Source organism: Schistocerca gregaria, chromosome 4, assembly GCF_023897955.1.
Source record: "Schistocerca gregaria isolate iqSchGreg1 chromosome 4, iqSchGreg1.2, whole genome shotgun sequence".
Taxonomy (NCBI): Eukaryota; Metazoa; Arthropoda; class Insecta; order Orthoptera; family Acrididae; genus Schistocerca; species Schistocerca gregaria.
Window position 1 is genome coordinate 286,184,573 of NC_064923.1, and position 16,322 is coordinate 286,200,894.

The 16,322-nt window shown below is 41.8% G+C and overlaps 1 protein-coding gene across 4 annotated transcripts in view; it reads right to left on the bottom strand.

The window, feature by feature from the left end:
* LOC126267943 (myosin-IIIb-like) overlaps positions 1-16,322 on the bottom strand; it is a 522,034-nt gene that overhangs the window by 375,264 nt on the left and 130,448 nt on the right. For all 4 annotated transcript variants that reach the window (XM_049973257.1, XM_049973258.1, XM_049973255.1 and 1 more), the window contains one exon: positions 11,372-11,433. The gene's annotated coding sequence lies outside the window, so the exon portion shown is untranslated. The remainder of the gene's footprint in view (positions 1-11,371; positions 11,434-16,322) is intronic.

A 16,322-nucleotide genomic window follows, 5' to 3' on the forward strand; every position in this document is an offset into this window, starting at 1 on the left:
ACCTGATGCTAGATGCCTATGTATGCTATATGGATTCACGTCGCTTGCTGCTGCTAACGTTTGCCATCTGCTACTTTTTTGAAGTTGTGTTTGTGATCAATCTAATAGTAATTCGTGTTTACAGTCGGAAACAGTGATTTATACTTGATTGTGCCCGCCTTGGCGGGAATAAGGCATTCACTCTTGGTTCCGGTATATGTTGCGTAGTGGTGTTGAGCGTGTAAAACACTGCTCACTGACGGGAGCACTAAGCGTGGGTAGTGTGAAGGATGCATGCGTCTAGGATAGTGTGCAGGCCATGTTTAGTGTTAAGATAGTGTGCTTGTAATGTTACCTGAGCATCTTATGATTTATTGTGTGGCCTCCGTTTGAAGAGGCCGTGACTCACGTGTCTTGTTATGGGTTTTTATGCTGTTGGTTCGGCAGGCCGTTAACTTCTTAACTTCCCCAGACTTTATGCTAATTATTGGGTTCTGCCTGTAAGAGTAAAGAATTATGAGCTGTAAGAAGTACACAATTTTCTGTGCTATTTGAGGTCTTGCATGTGTTAAGGGTATTAAATTATATATATATATATATATATATATATATATATATATATATATATATATATATATAACACTGTACTACGAGCGGTGGACACAATCAGTTCCGGACTGACCAATACAGGGGGCGGCGCCATAGTTGAAATATATTCGGACGCCGTTAGCTCGGTCATCTTCGGTTTGGTGACGCTCGGCGCTACTTGGCTGTATCCTATCAGATTCGCTGCTCGCCCCAGTAGTTGACAGATGTTGAGTACTCTCTCCTGTAATTATCTGGAGAGTCCTCTCGTTAATGTGTTCGGGCTGCGCCAAGGTGCGTCTCCTGTCCTAGTAGTTTTGTCACTCTTGTATCAGTTGGCGTGTGCCCGCTGCTTCGTCGAACTTAAACTGACTATTAAGACAATTGTTTTTTCTACCTAAATGTTGTTATACTTGAAAGCGATTTCACGAGCGAGTTAAGTGGAGTAAGTCACTATATGATTCGTGGAATTCCGTTGTTCTACCATCTGTTTATTCGTCCAAGGTTAGCGTTGTGGAATTTGATTTTTTACTTAAGCAACAGTACAGAATATTAATGAATTTTATTTTACTAATGGGGATTAGTCCCGTTAAATTTGTGGCCAATTATGGTTCTCATCTATAGTTATCTGGGGCTATTTGTTATTTATTTAAAAGGAAGAATCTTTACTTGTTTCATTCCATATACTTTTGTGAAGACTGTATAAACTTTTTAATTATATTTGTTATTGGTGGCTATAGGAAGGCCGGTTTGGTAAAAGATGTTAAACTTTTTTGGCGATATCTGTAATAATGTTTGTGAATTACAAGCCTGTGTTTGCGTTTTCTTGCTATTGCCTTTTTGTGAGTGGTTTGAGGATTGTAAATTTCACGTCCCATTTGGGATGAGATAGAATGCAGCCTTCGCTCCAGAACCAAGCGACGAACATCACTACCTTCTCTGGTCCCGGCTCCAGAGGAAGAATTCCTGTACAGACTTTCCAACAACTCACTGAAATTGTCCGCATCAGAGTTCAAGCCACCATAAAGACGAAGGGTGGACAAAACCCATATTAATGTCCTCTAATCAGACACTTTTGTTTTCTCTCTCTCTCTCTCTCTCTCTCTCTCTCTCTCTCTCTCTCTCTCGTGTGTGTGTGTGTGTGTGTGTGTGTGTGTGTGTGTGTGTGTGTGTGTGTGTGTGTGTGTGTGTGTGTGTGTGTGTGTGTGTGTGTGTGTGTGTGTGTGTGTACGTACGCGCTGAGTCCGCGACTGTGGTGACAAGACGCTCGCCACTGCACCTGTCGCTTCTCCATGCCCATCACGCGCGCCCGCGTCTGTCGAGAAGAGCTGTAATTGCTACGAGGACCGTGTAGCGCCGTTGTGAGAGAGTCACGGTTCACGGTTTGCTCACTCCGCGGCTGTCAGCGGGGGTCTTGGGACAAATGTGTCTGTTCCGTAATACAGGCAGCTGAAGGAGGCGAATCAGCCACCGATTCAGTCATGCTATTTTATATTGTCATGCCTTTATTTTCATTCAATATACATGAAGTCATTTCATTTGGTTCCGAGACTGAACTTTTGCGAGAGAAACAAGTGACACTATTAATCAAATAACTTACAGAGTGAAGTTTCCTCTCCTAAAAGTGCTTTCTTGTAGTAGGTGGGAACAAAACACCACGGATACGCGATGGTGTTTATTCTTAGTTTCCCGGTCCAGTGTAGTGTCAGTTTTTGGTGAAAAGAGGGATGATAGTCCACAGACCCACCCTCCCATCGTATTCACCTGATCGGTCCCCCCTTTAAGGATGCTGAATCGATTAAACGGAATCTGACGGTGATTTGGAACACCATGCCACTCGAAGCTTTTGCCATTGTGTTCCAGAGCCTCAACGATAGGTGTTGCGTGCGTCTAGCCAGTCCAAAATGTTTACACACTGGATTAATAAAAAACAGAAATGTTAACATGGTGATTTTAGTGCTTCAGATGTCAGGAGTTGTCTGCCCCCACTCCATTTCAATGCAAACAATGTTCATATAATCCTGTGAAACGATCATAAAAGACCTTTCGGCTGCTATTCAACTCGTGCGTAACAACGTTTAGGATGACGGTTGTATCGTGAAAGCTTTGACCCTTCATGTGAATTATTTGGCGTATGGCTAGAATCACTTCATAAAACGAAACTTTTTTATTTAACAGTACACATACAGATATTTATACGAAGAAAAGTCAGTCATGGTTCGATTAAATTTGCTATGTTTACCAAGCACAGGTGGTCACAGGTTTATGTCCGACTACCGAAAATACACAACTGATCCTCTAGTTGCTGAGAGGAACTACTTCGAATCGCGAGGAAAGGATCTATTGGGACACGTACTATGATGTGCTGAACAGTTTGACGTTCTGCACCACAGTCACAACTGGGCGATGTTGTTAATCCCCATTTGTACAATGAGTCAACACGTCTTCCACCATATGTCGTTGTATTGAATGCAGGCCAGATGTTGCGGTACTCTTCAAATCCTGCTGGCCTGTTGGAGATACACGGCACTTCAGCTGATCTGGGATAGCATTATTATGCTGTATTTCTGTCCATCGGTCTGCTCTTGTTGGTCTGTTGTCGACCAGAGATTTTGCATCTTGTAGAGGTGGGCACCGGAGTGAAGTCTATCTTTACAGAGTACAGAAACGCCCTCGTTTAAACAGGTAAGGACCACCTGCTGTTTTTGTGAGTTCCCGCTTGAGAGCCGCTTCATGGCGCTAAAATGGGGGGGAGTTTAGAGTACTATATCCCGACTGAACAAATAGCCCTGTCACTCGAAAAACCATGTACAGCGCTATTATACAAGAAATTGTGCATGTAGTATACACGTCATAAACATGCCTACTTTCCGCAACTGTCGTATGATGTTACCCCTTTTTACAGGATTTAGCCGTTATGTATGACCGACGGATATGGAAGTCAGACTAGCAGTTCTTTTCCTAAGACTTTTCTAGCTGTTAGAAAGAATAGCAGTAAAAATGGAATACTGAATCTAGGACCTTTCCGTACCAAGCTCATTAACTGGTTTGTCTGATGGATTTACGGTCTCCAGCCTATCTAGGCAAAGAAATGGTAAGTTTCAGAGAAGCGGAAGATGTGTATTCGGCCTACTTTCCTGCTGGCACCAAACATAACTTCACAAATAAATGTAACTTTTCAGGACATGGTTCTGAGCAAGATACCGGGTTCCTTTAGCTACTATACCCGCAGACATAGTTTTTATCTAGAAAAGCCACGAATTTTTAATCATCATGTGTTAAAAAATTTGGCCGGGGGGGGGGGGGGGGTGTGTTAATGTTTGCGTTTTGTATAAACAACAAATTAAATACTTAAATATTCTAATAGCATAACACAAACTTTTAAATTTATTAAGACACTTTTTTTTTACACCTTTCTCGTAACAAGTGATATATCAAAGGCAGGGCGTGGTCACTCTATAACATCACTCAGAATTTTTAGCGTCTCTACTCCAGGGCTAATGACTCACGTAAGCAATTTCTTTATAACTCTTTGTACTTCACTGAAATTACTGAAATTATTTTATAACTGAAAGAATTTTATCTTTACTTAAAACTTAACGGTGCAAAACCTCAGTATTTATGCATGACAAGTTTGTCTTTTTATCAAAACTTATTTACTCACTTTCACCTTACTTATCACCACAAAGGAAGTAAGAACCTCCGGCAGGAGGGGCCGCGCAATCCGTGACATGGCGCCTCAAACCTCGCGGCCACTCCGTGCGGCTTCTACTTGGTAAATCGTAGAGTACTTTTACTTGCACTTTAGAAGTTAGTCCACTACACTTATTTTCTGAAATTTATTCAGAGATGAAAATTAGTGCTTGTCGATACTGAATAAAAAAACTTCAGATGTTTTTATGACAAGTTTATTCGGAATAATCAAACACCAGGAAAGGACTCTACATAGGTGAATGATTACGAATAAAATAACACGGTGAAACAAATTATATGTTTAACACAATTATTCAAAAAATTAATTCTGGATTAATGGTCGACGCTTGTATAATTATAATTACTCATTTCGTGACCTGTTGGCTGTAGTCGTTGGGTGCGGTGGATACTAATGGCGGGTACGCTACCCGTGGTATAGCGTTCAAGTTTCTTTAAGTATGGACTAATTAATTCTTCTTGGCATTGTTTTAATGTCCATAACGTAGCCCAACAACTTGTACCAAAGTCTTAGTAATTCAGCAGTCGTCATCCGAGGCTACTGAGCAACAATTTCCAGGCAAGGCATCGCCTGCTCCGTGTGGGCGCTGCCTCTTTCACTGCTGCCTGCAGACTGCTCGCTCTACAGGCAGCGCGCCAAAACCCCAAGCTACGTTTTCGCTCCCGACAGTAACTCCTTATAGTACAAAAGCACGCCATGTTTTACACAACACATATCTTATACATTGTCCCTACATGTGTACCACTTTATACAAATGACAACTTGCACAAATATAGAAGATTAAACACAAGAACATTTTATTTCATTAATACACGACAAAATATTATTTAGTAAATCATGCATCTCACATATTTCTTTAAATACGTTACAAACATACATTAGCAAACCACTAACATCACATATATAATACTTTCCATACAGTCTCTGCATATCTTGGTTGCATTACGACAAACATTAAAGTCAATTTTTTAAATATAAATTAGGCGACTGACTGAACTGTAGTGGTACAAACTATATGACAGAGAATAGGCAACCATAAATCTGGAGTGTTTCTGATTGTCCCTGTGATGATGCATATGGTCTGGCTGAGCTGCGTGTCGACGGGTCTGGTGTATTGGCTTTCGATCTAGATTGCAGCGCAATATTCTGCCGGAGGATAAACAAGTTCAAGAGCAGATGTCCTTAGTGTTGGAGCTAATGATCTCCTTGTCCTGTAACAAAGTTTCTGCAACATGTTGTTTCTAGACATCGCGACAATTTTCAGTAACCGCTTTTTGAAGCTGACCGTCCTGTGAAGAATGGCCCCCAAATAACGGGGACTTCCTTGCGGCACAGCTGTTTCTCTTCAAAATATACCTTTATTTCCTTGTTTCCTTGGTGACTTCCGTCTTGGCAGCACTTGGCTGTAAGCTCCATTTACGGAGGTATTTGCCAAAAATGTGTAGGTCTTTGGTAACCGCACAGGTCTTTGAGTGACGTAACAAGAGCCCAACGATCAGCATCTCCAAATTTCCTCGGTGTTGTCTCACGCATATTGCTTTATGCAGGAAAACAGAAGACAAGCTACCACTGATCCTTGTGGAAGGGCATTGTTAAGCTTCATTAGAGGGCTCATCTTATCAATTAGAACTTTGAAGCTTCTATTGCTTATCATAGTTCTGATGAGGTTCCCAGTTTTAAAACATGGTACGACTTTTCAAAATTTGAATGTAACCCCCTTGCTTCCACACAATCTAATAGGCCGCTGCTAGATCTACAAATACAGATGAAGTCTTGTTTGTTTTGGAATAAAAATGGTACAAATGGCTCTAAGCACTATGGGACTTAACATCCGAGGTCATCAGTTCCCTAGACTTAGAACTACTTAAAACCTAACTAACCCAAGGACAGCACACACTTCCATGCCCGAGGCAGGACTCGAACCTGCGACTGTATCAGCAGCGCGGTGCCAGACTGAAGCGCCTAAAACCGTTCGGCCACAGCGGCCGGCGTGTTGGACTCCAGCTAAAAAACTCTTCGAAGTAGTCTGGGGAATGCCCCGAATATTTCATGTAGACATGCTGCTCCATTACAGTCTGTGACAAAGTTGACACACGTCCACTACTTACAACTGTCTGCTCCCAACTGACTTATTACAGATCTATTGCTCACAGTTGTTAGTTCAAGCAGCCGATGTAGCCACTGCACTGACGTCGCTTGTACGCCAGGAATAAAATCTGTCTCGGAACTTCTTAGACGGACGGTGCAGGTTGTATCAAAAACAAATGTTTTAACATTTTTTTTAATTTCCAGGTAATCCCAGAACGTATTGACCTTTGTGTGATCAATCGGTTTAGCAAAGAATACGTTGAAAAGCTGCTTACCTGATGAGTAAGAGTGAAAGCGTTTAACATCTTATCACAGAAAAAGTAAATAACGAACTAACGATATTTTAAAAAATAATCTCAAGTGATAATTGTTCTAAAGTTGTGACAATTATTTCTTTTCATAGTGACGGACTCTATTGTAGAGAGTGTACCAATGTATACAAGAGCTTGTGCAGAAGAATGTTTTACACAGTAACACACGTTAGTAAACAGTTACTGTTAGTGAAACGCATCAGCTATTGTTATGATGAAATGATTCACAACTCAATACAGATAAGCTCTCTCATGCTTTAAAGGCAGAAGAGGTGAATTTAACTGGAGGAATCATTAGTATTTCGTGGACTTTAATGCAAGCATAGTAATCGCTGATGAGATCCTTCGTATTTATCCTTAACAATCCCGCCAGTAAGAGAAGATGCGTGGGATAATTTATCCTACGTTGGGAGCAACTTTAACGGTGGATCTCTCTAGCTCCAACGGGACTGGTACAGAACTGACCTACGTGGTCAGTCAGTTACAGGATGGGAGAGGGAGCAATCAGGCGGGCATGGTATAAATGAAGGCCACGCCACATGATCTGGGATGCAGTTGAATTCAGCAGAAGCTGACAACGTCTTCTGTGAGTATGTCAAGGCATTGTCTGAGTGTTTTAATGCCATTTTCTTTTCCCTCAAACTATACACAATGTGTTGCTTCTTATTCTTATGCACATTCTTTATTAATGATTCAATTTCAGGATTCTTTTTTGTGAGGTGAACAGTATGTGTTGTGAATCAGACGTGCTGCAGATCGAATAAGTGCTTTCATAGTGTGTCTTTCTCCCTTCTGAACGACACGGATGGATTTCTCATACAATTTAATCTAAATTGACCCATTTTGGAGCTCTTGTTTTGTCTGAATATTCATGTGGGTTGTACCACGCGAAAGTGTAGTGATGATACAACGGTCTACTACGCTGTAGTGCAATTCGCCGTTGGGTGTCTCGGCTTACGCTGCATCAGTGCAGCTATTGCGTGTGCAGTATCTTCTTTTGTCAATACCTTCTTTTCTGCGCTTTCTTACCCCTGCAATACTGCAACAAGCTATTTGTCCAATTGAAGTTGCTCATATGAAGCGTGCTTCTCTCATTACTAGCGGTATGTGTGTCTCCATTAGCTAAGAAATGTAGGGGTGCGACTCTTTACGTTAGTATTTTGTGGGTGGAATGTATCTCTTCTGGTTCTTGTATCCACTAGAGAGGTATGGGATGTTAGGTCCCCGTACAATAAATGTCATAACTCAAATATTTTACTTGTTACAGAATTCACACCGCGCCATACAAAAAATTTGATGACTGTAACTGTTATTCTCAAGTTCACAAGTCCCACAACAGTTAACCAGTTTGATTTGACTTGCTTGTGTCAACACTGTAACCAGAGAGGTGAAATACGTAGAAGACTTGTTAGCTCCATATACAATTTGTCTAACCTGCAATTGGAATTACAGTAGTCTTTGTCAAGTTTTTGTTTAATTAAACTGGTGGGTAGCGTAGTTATTAGTCCCCCCTTCCGGGTTTTTCTGGTTGTTTGATGTACAAAATCCACGAGTGGCATACATAAATGGTTCCCCATGCCTGGATTTATAGGGATCAAAATATACCCAGGCTATTTACACTAGCACCTAAACAACTGCGAAAACGTTTTGACTCCACAATCAATTTGACATTATATCAATTTCAAAGCACTCACCATCGGCATTTGTCATACATTGAAATAAAGACTGGAGAACAGAAAACTCCTAAGGGTTTATACAAATAAATAACGAAGTTGATATCGACTTTAATAAAATAAGGGATTAAGAAATCCATCTTGCGTGATACAGTCCCTCGAAGAATACCATATATCATCGCAACGCATGACATTTATTCGCAGTTGCGAATGTGGACAACCATCAGCTGTATAATAGAGTGACCGCAGTGAAAATTTGTGGCTGACCGGGATGCGAACTCTGACTTCCTGCTTATCGCGATCGGTCGCCTTTTTCTTGCATTTTGTTCGTTGTTGATCGTTGTGTATGGTCGTTGCGGACGTCACATGGCATCCATACAATTCGTTGTTGATCCTTCCGCTCTTTTTTTGTTACAGAGGCCAACCAGCTCTCTGACCGAACACGCTGAGCTACCGTGCCGGCGACCATTAGACTATCCGAGCGCGACTCACAGCCACACCCAAACTTCCATGTATTCAGTCACGTGTGCGCAATCTGCGCTATTTACACTACATTCAGTCTATTATTCAGCTGATGGTTGTGAATATTCGCAACTGCGGATACATTTCATGTATTTCATAACGGTTGTAGTTGCCACAGTGTATGTCCGAAACAATATTGTATTGTACTAATTAACACAGGCCTCGCAATACCGTATAATCAGAATGTCCAGCGTGTATGGAACAGAAGTATTAAATTGGTTACTGTGGTGCTACGCCCAGAAGGAAGACCCAGCGTCCCCAAGATGGTGCTGTCGTACTAAACATGCCAGCAGGAACAACTGAACTCAGAAATGGAAGAAACATGTCGAACACACTGAAACGCTTGTAGTTGTATCAATACCTTGCCGTAATAATTGTTGTGCTGGAATGAATAACCGCTGAGTACCTCTGCTTTCAAGTTTTGGGCTAGTCATTTATTATATCACAAAAGAAATTAGATTGGAGCACATTTTTTGAATGATATTTGCTTGTTGCGGTCCAAAGCTTTGAACGTAACTGAAAAACAGCGCGCTTTATGTTCAACAGCTTTTTATGTTCAACAGCTTTGGTTTACGTTGCTACAACAACAATGTCCTTAATTTCACAACACGGGATGTATTCAGGCTCTATTGACATGTAAGGATAAAAAGAGGCGGCGGGAGATCACGGTGTAACACGACGTAGACGACTTGGTCATGAGAGACAGAAGACAAGGTGTGATTGGGAAAGGATGGGATAGTAAATGGACCACGTTCTTTCAAAAGGAGTCATCGCGGAATTCATATTAATCGATTTAGTAGGCTGGAATTCCAACCGCTGTTTTCCGTAATGGAAGCTCAGAGCCTTAACAACTGTGCTACCTCACTCGGTGCACCTCGCTCTATTGAGATTTGAACCTTCCAAATATTCAAATTCAAGGGAGCGACAGACATGTATGTGAACGTGAAGTTCTTTTATTGATTTTTGGAGCATTATATTAAGTACTCATGTAATGTGAGATACTTATGAATTCTCTTTTCACTGCTCTAAGCTTTATTCAAATCCTTACATGTATTCACTTGAGAATTACATTCTCAAATGAACTACGTTTCGCTTCCATTATACTTCGAGTGGAGAGAGAATTGCACTGGCTTCGGCATTGATGACACTATTGTTTTTAAATGAATTTTTCAGCTATGCAGGTGAGTGGCGTTGCAGTGAAACTTCAAGACACATGGTTGCGGCGTGCAGACTTCGGTTTATTGCTGTCACACTAGCTCAAATCTTTTTGATTTATTAAGTGTTGTGAGATACTGCTTTGCACTAACTACACCTATGAGGCGTAAATTCACGAGTAGCTACATCAGACCTGCTGGAGGGATTATGATTTCAATTTTGTCTTTGCTTGGTTTAGATTAAATCTCTCTTCAATTATTCCTTTAAACTATGAAAAAAATCCTTGTCAGTACGAAATCTAAAACAAGGGTAGAGTGATTACATTTGTTTACTTATGGATCAGTGAAATGTCTCGTGGCACTGAAAACCGGTGACAGTCTTTTCTGAATTCACAGATTAAAGTATGAAAGTAGTGACAGGCTTTCAACTGGTCGGTGTTGAAACGGGCTTTGAATTTGCGGAATCTTATATTGCAATATCTACCGTAAAAACTTCTTTGCTGAGGGTTCCTTCGTAAGATAGAATATCCACATTTGTGTACTGTATCTGGCTCCGTAAAGCAGTGGCACTGGACAGCCATGTTGATTCCCCTGAGTCCGTTGACGCCTGCCACGACCAACCCATTTCTGTGTCAACACCGTTGCGCTGTTGCAGTTCTAAGCAAGAGGGGCTTTCAGTCACGGCTGAGGCAGCCTTTTGCGCTTTGCTGACAGCTGACAGCTGATCATCTCTCACAGAACGGTGAACAGTAATATTTAGCCTTCAAAGACGGCGGAGGCGTGACGATGGTATGTATTTTCTGGTCGCCAGACTGTGCGTTAAATCATCGGTTGAATCCCAAACTTTCCCACGGTATCTCATGGACGTGTCACTGTCGATGGTCATCTGTCACTCACTTAGGTACGTTAAGCTATGTAGTCCTCTGGTGCCATTTGAGGGAAGTACCACTTTGTTTCCACAGAGACTTAATGTTCTCACTTCTCTCTCGGCGTTAGCAACAACCGGGCAAAATGCTGCACCCTATAAACTTCCGTCACAGACGCCTGCAATAACAGTTATATGTAGACTCCTGATAATCAACTTGCTGAAGGGAGGGGGGGGGGGGGAGACGAGTTGTGGAATACGACTGCACAAGACAGGGAGCCATACGAATTTTTTAAAGTTTATCTTATTCTTAAGGTAGTAATTCTTGTACCAGAAATCCTCTCCGGACTGGGATAGAAGTGACTATTTACTCTACAGCAACTGATCTGCAAGCAGATGCAAGGGCTATTTGAATAGAAAAATTAAGAAATCGTTACTGATTGGCGAGTGTTGCAGACTTCACTTTCTTTGTGTGTACTTACCGTCGGGTGGGATGATTCAAGGAGCAACTCTATGGTCCACAATGAGTCGCTACTTGGCGTATCTGAAACAGTCAAGGAGTAAATATTATCAATATAATGTTAATATTAATGCTTCACAGTTTATTTACTGGGAGACATGTTTCTGCGAAAACAAAAGACTTGTGTTTTGTACATTTAATCTGAGATTTTATCAATAGCAACTTTTAGAAAAACTACAGATTTTTATGTTAATTATCACTGCAAATTGCTTTAGTACACACTGTGTCGTAAGAGCCGAAGATTCAGTCTGCTGAGAAGAAGATCCAAACGAGTGGAAATTAATAAATGAATGATACAGCTCGTGTCGAACAGTTTGTTATTATTGACATCACATTCAATGCGTGACGACGTATGTATTGTACAAGTGCATGGACATCAACTAATAACACTACATAAAAACATGATGTCCTACATAAAACTTATGGATAACTTCATGGCGCTACGAATACTGTATCAGACCAGAATGTACCACTCTGTTGCGCTCTTCCAACCATAACTCTGAAAAACGTCAACTGCTAAATACTGACCAGACATCCTAATATTTTGGCGTTGAGGTACCACTCCATGTTGGACAAATTATCCTCGTAAGTACGTTTTGTTTAAAAAAGTTGTTTGGACCATCTGTGTGAAAATTACAGGGAAATAGAGTCGATACACGTATGAGAGAGAACCCTTTTAGGTAACGTAGTCAAGGTCACAAATATTTTTATAACATCTGACATCTACGTACATGAAGTTAATATGACGATCTCTATAGAAAAAGAAAGGAAACAAGGAAACAGAGATATTGTTACGTGAAAGATGACAGACTACTTCAACCCGCACTTGGACGCTGTTCATTATTCACATAACATAGATGGTCGACTTAGAAATGCACTTTCAGGCAAATGTGTGTGGCAAATCAATCACATCATATATCGATTAAATGAAGTACGTCCATGCATGGATAAACGAACCACCGGTATCCTGCCACAAATAGAAGATTCCCTGGCATACCACTTTAAAACTCAGGTAAAATCAAAGTTATGCGAGAACTTTTTTCACATCACTTATGAGATCGAAACTGACAATGGAGCATATCAACCACAACTGAGCTCCACCGACAGGAGAACATGTCCTGTATGATCTGTCTGGGGGTCTCAGTTTAAGAAAGAAGGATCCATGCATCATGGAAACCTTATTAAACCAACGACACAATTAACTGAATTGATTGAAAGGTACGATATTGCTTGGCATCGATTGTTATCTGGAGATAACCAAATACTTATGTGGCTACATAGACAACAGCACACACTAATCTATCGTTTACGAAGCCTTCATTAAGCTTACAAACATTTCACTTACTGGAAGGTACTCCAATGAAATAGGAAGAAAACATTGGAAATATTAATGAAGTCGTCTCGGTAGTCTTAAGGATGGACGTAGAGTAATGTTATTTTGATGCAATATATCGCATCGTAACATGAATGTTACGGCGATACACTGAAAAATTACATCGATGTTTCCAATACTGAAAACGAATATATTTAAGATATACTTGTAACTGGAAGGTAACGTACTTTCATAATTTCCAAAACTTTTCATTAGAAATTAGCATGTCAGTTACAATCAAAATACACTGTTTCAAAATTTCCAATATATCTTCTCAATGGTTTGCAAGAACAAAATTATACTCATTCTTTTGTCCTTCAGTGAATTTCATTGTTGGTTCAAAACTTACACAGCCTGTGAAAAAAGTGTGTCAGATAAAACAGATGTTCCCACAATCGCCAAATATTTAAACACGATTTTATCCACCTCTGGAATTTTATTTTACAAGTTTTTCAAATTTTCATCGGATTTACGTCTAATCTTCCTACATGAGAAAAACTTGAAGTTCACTAAAAAAAGTATCTTCAAATTTCTTACTATTCCAATTACGTGCACTAAATTATAGAGGTCACTCCGTAAGGAAAATGCCTCTTCATTTTTGTAAGACTAGTCAGAGTCGGATTCAGTGTCTCAATTCTACCACAAATCGGTCTACATGAAATCCTTAAGATTCGTTACGGCGTTCACTCGACTTGTTACATCTTTAAATAACATTCTTTTGAAGCGAATGTCCACGTAACGCGGTAGCTGCCTCTGAAGTAACGAAAACGATTTGAAACAAAAAAGCACGGTTGCCCATCGACAAATCGAATTTATCTAAGAGTTAACAATACTTTAATTCAATTCGATGCATCGTCACGGATCTCAGTAAGAACGAAGCGCAGCATCAACACACAAAACTGGTAATTGTGACTGCGGCCAACTAGAACTGAAACTTGTTAAACGGAAGCCACACTCACTGGCTATCATCGCACAGCACTGTCTGTCTGTCTGTCTGTCAGTCAGTCAGTCAGTCAGTCAGTCAGTCATCGTACAATCTGTTTGTATTGACTGGACATGTTCCAAAGACTGCCTTCCCTTTTACCGTTTGTTGCTTTCAAGACAGCACGCCACTTACTTTAGAATGTCAGTCCGTCAAAACGTTCACCGAGTGACAATTTCGGAGCAGTGGACGCTTGGAAAGTGCGTCTAGGATTGCGCATATGTGCACTCGTGTTCAAAAGAAAAACACCTTTAACAACTCGAGATAGGACATCCTTATTCACAGGACATGTACATTAGTATCTTCTGAAGAAATGACTAGCATTTCAGTCACTTCGATCCCGCATGTGTCCTGTTGCTTAGTACGCACAGGATCCGCTATGGGCCCTGATAACTTGTTCCATGCGTGATGGGATCGATGCGTGTACGCCGCGAATGGCATCCTGTGGTATATCCACTCACGCCGCATTCACCTGGCTCCCAACTTCATACATGGTGGTCGGCGTTGGGTCATAGCGCCGCACCCGTTGTTTGACCATATGCCACTTATGTAGACACGCGTTGGTACAGCGTGTGGTGGTGCATTGTCTTGCTGAAAAATGGTGTCTGGAGTGTTGTGCACAAAGGGTATGGCTGCGGGTTGCAGGATGTCATTCCCGTAGCACACAATAGTCACAGTGTCCTGGACATGCACCGGCTGTGATGTATGGTTATACTCAATAGCACCCCACAAGCCTTGAGTTGGCGCTTTAAGTCTTCTGCAGATGCAGTCACTGTGATGCCGCTCTCCCCTCTCTGCAGCGAACTGAAATGCGACCATCATCTTCAAACAAACAGAACCTGGAATCGTCCGAAACACTATCTGCTGTCATTCGTGTTCACAGTGACGTCGTTGCACGCATCATTGCCGTCTAGCATACTTCTGCACATTCGTCAAAGGTAGGCGGCGAAGTGGACAACGAGGACATAGCCCATAGCTTAATAAGCGGCGACGGAGTCACCCCTGATAGCGTACGATGTGTTGACGGTTCCACCGTTGCGCCAGAGGCCAGCAAAACGCAGATGTGCCCTGCAATGACATTCAGATGACTTGTCGATGTTCTCGGGGGCTTGGTCTGGATGGTGCGACCTGACATCTCCCGTTTCGTGAACCATTCCAACCACTGCACTGCCGAAAGATTTGGTCATAACGAGCAGCAATTTCCCGAATTGATGCATCACATTCTCTGAGTCCAATGACACGCTTTCAGACTCACAGATCTGATTGTAAGGTTCGTGCATACGTCTGCGAGGCATCCTGCACATCTGCTCAAGTCACACTGATCCATTACCTTTGGTTTATAGCGACAACGAGAGCCGCAGGAACATTTTTACCGGTTGGCGGTGTTGCGCCGCGATATCAATGTCGACCTTGAGCCCGTTGGCGATCTGGTTCAAATGCTGATCATTTCTGCAGAACATACTAATGTACATGTCCTATGAATATGAACGTCCTATCTCCAGCCGTTCAAGGCGTCTATTTTTTCTGGACATGTGTGTCGTTACCAGAGCACCTCACTGAGTGGCGCATTAAAGCGGCTACAACGTTATCAGCCGAATTGTTTATTTTCCAGCAAGATATTCAGCTATACTAGAATTTCGCCACCGCAAGACATCTTCCTACTCCGCGACATTCAGTCGCCCCGTGAGCGCTACGGTTTTGGCGGCGCGCTGCCACAGAAGCCACGGAGAGCTCGCGGGGCAGCATTAGCCGTTGAAACAATTACAAGTGAATGAAGACAGACCGAATGACGAAGTGACAGTGCACTATAGTAGTGGACAATGAATACGGCTTCCTGCAGGGTGTGTGCCCCTCCCTACCCTACAACCGCATTCCAAGTCCCCATGACTTCTAAATTTTTATCTCCCTTTACGTACTTAATTATTCGTTCAATATCTTCATATAATTTCTCGATCTCTTCATCTACGGCTTGCGACGATGGCAAGTATATCTGAACGATCGTTGTGGGTGTTTGTTTCGTGTCGAATAACGTATCATTGAGTTGTTCACAGTAACTCGCTCTCTGCTCTACTTTCCCATTCATAACGAATCCTACTCCTGTGATACCATTTTCTGGTGCTGTTGATATTACCCTAGACTCATCTGAAAATAAATCCTTGCCTTCGTTCCATTGCTCTTCACGGACCCCCACTATATCTAGACTGAACCTTAACATTTTCTGTTCAGATTTTCTAGCTCTCTCACTAAGTTCAAACTTCTGAGATTCCACGCCCCGGCTCTTAGAGCATTATCCTTTCGTTGGTTATTCAACCTTTTTCTCGTAGACACCTCCCCCTAAGCAGTCATCCCCGGAGATCCGAATCGGAGACTACTCCGGAGTCTTTTACCAACTAAGCGATCATCATGACACTTATTTCAGTTACAGGCTACATGGGCTGTGGATATACGTTATGTGTCTTAAGCAGTGGTTTCTATTTTCTGCATCCTCGTGCCTTTGATAATTGGAGATTCTTCCTCCTTTAGGGACGTTACCCACCCCTAGGGCAAGAGAGTGCCCTG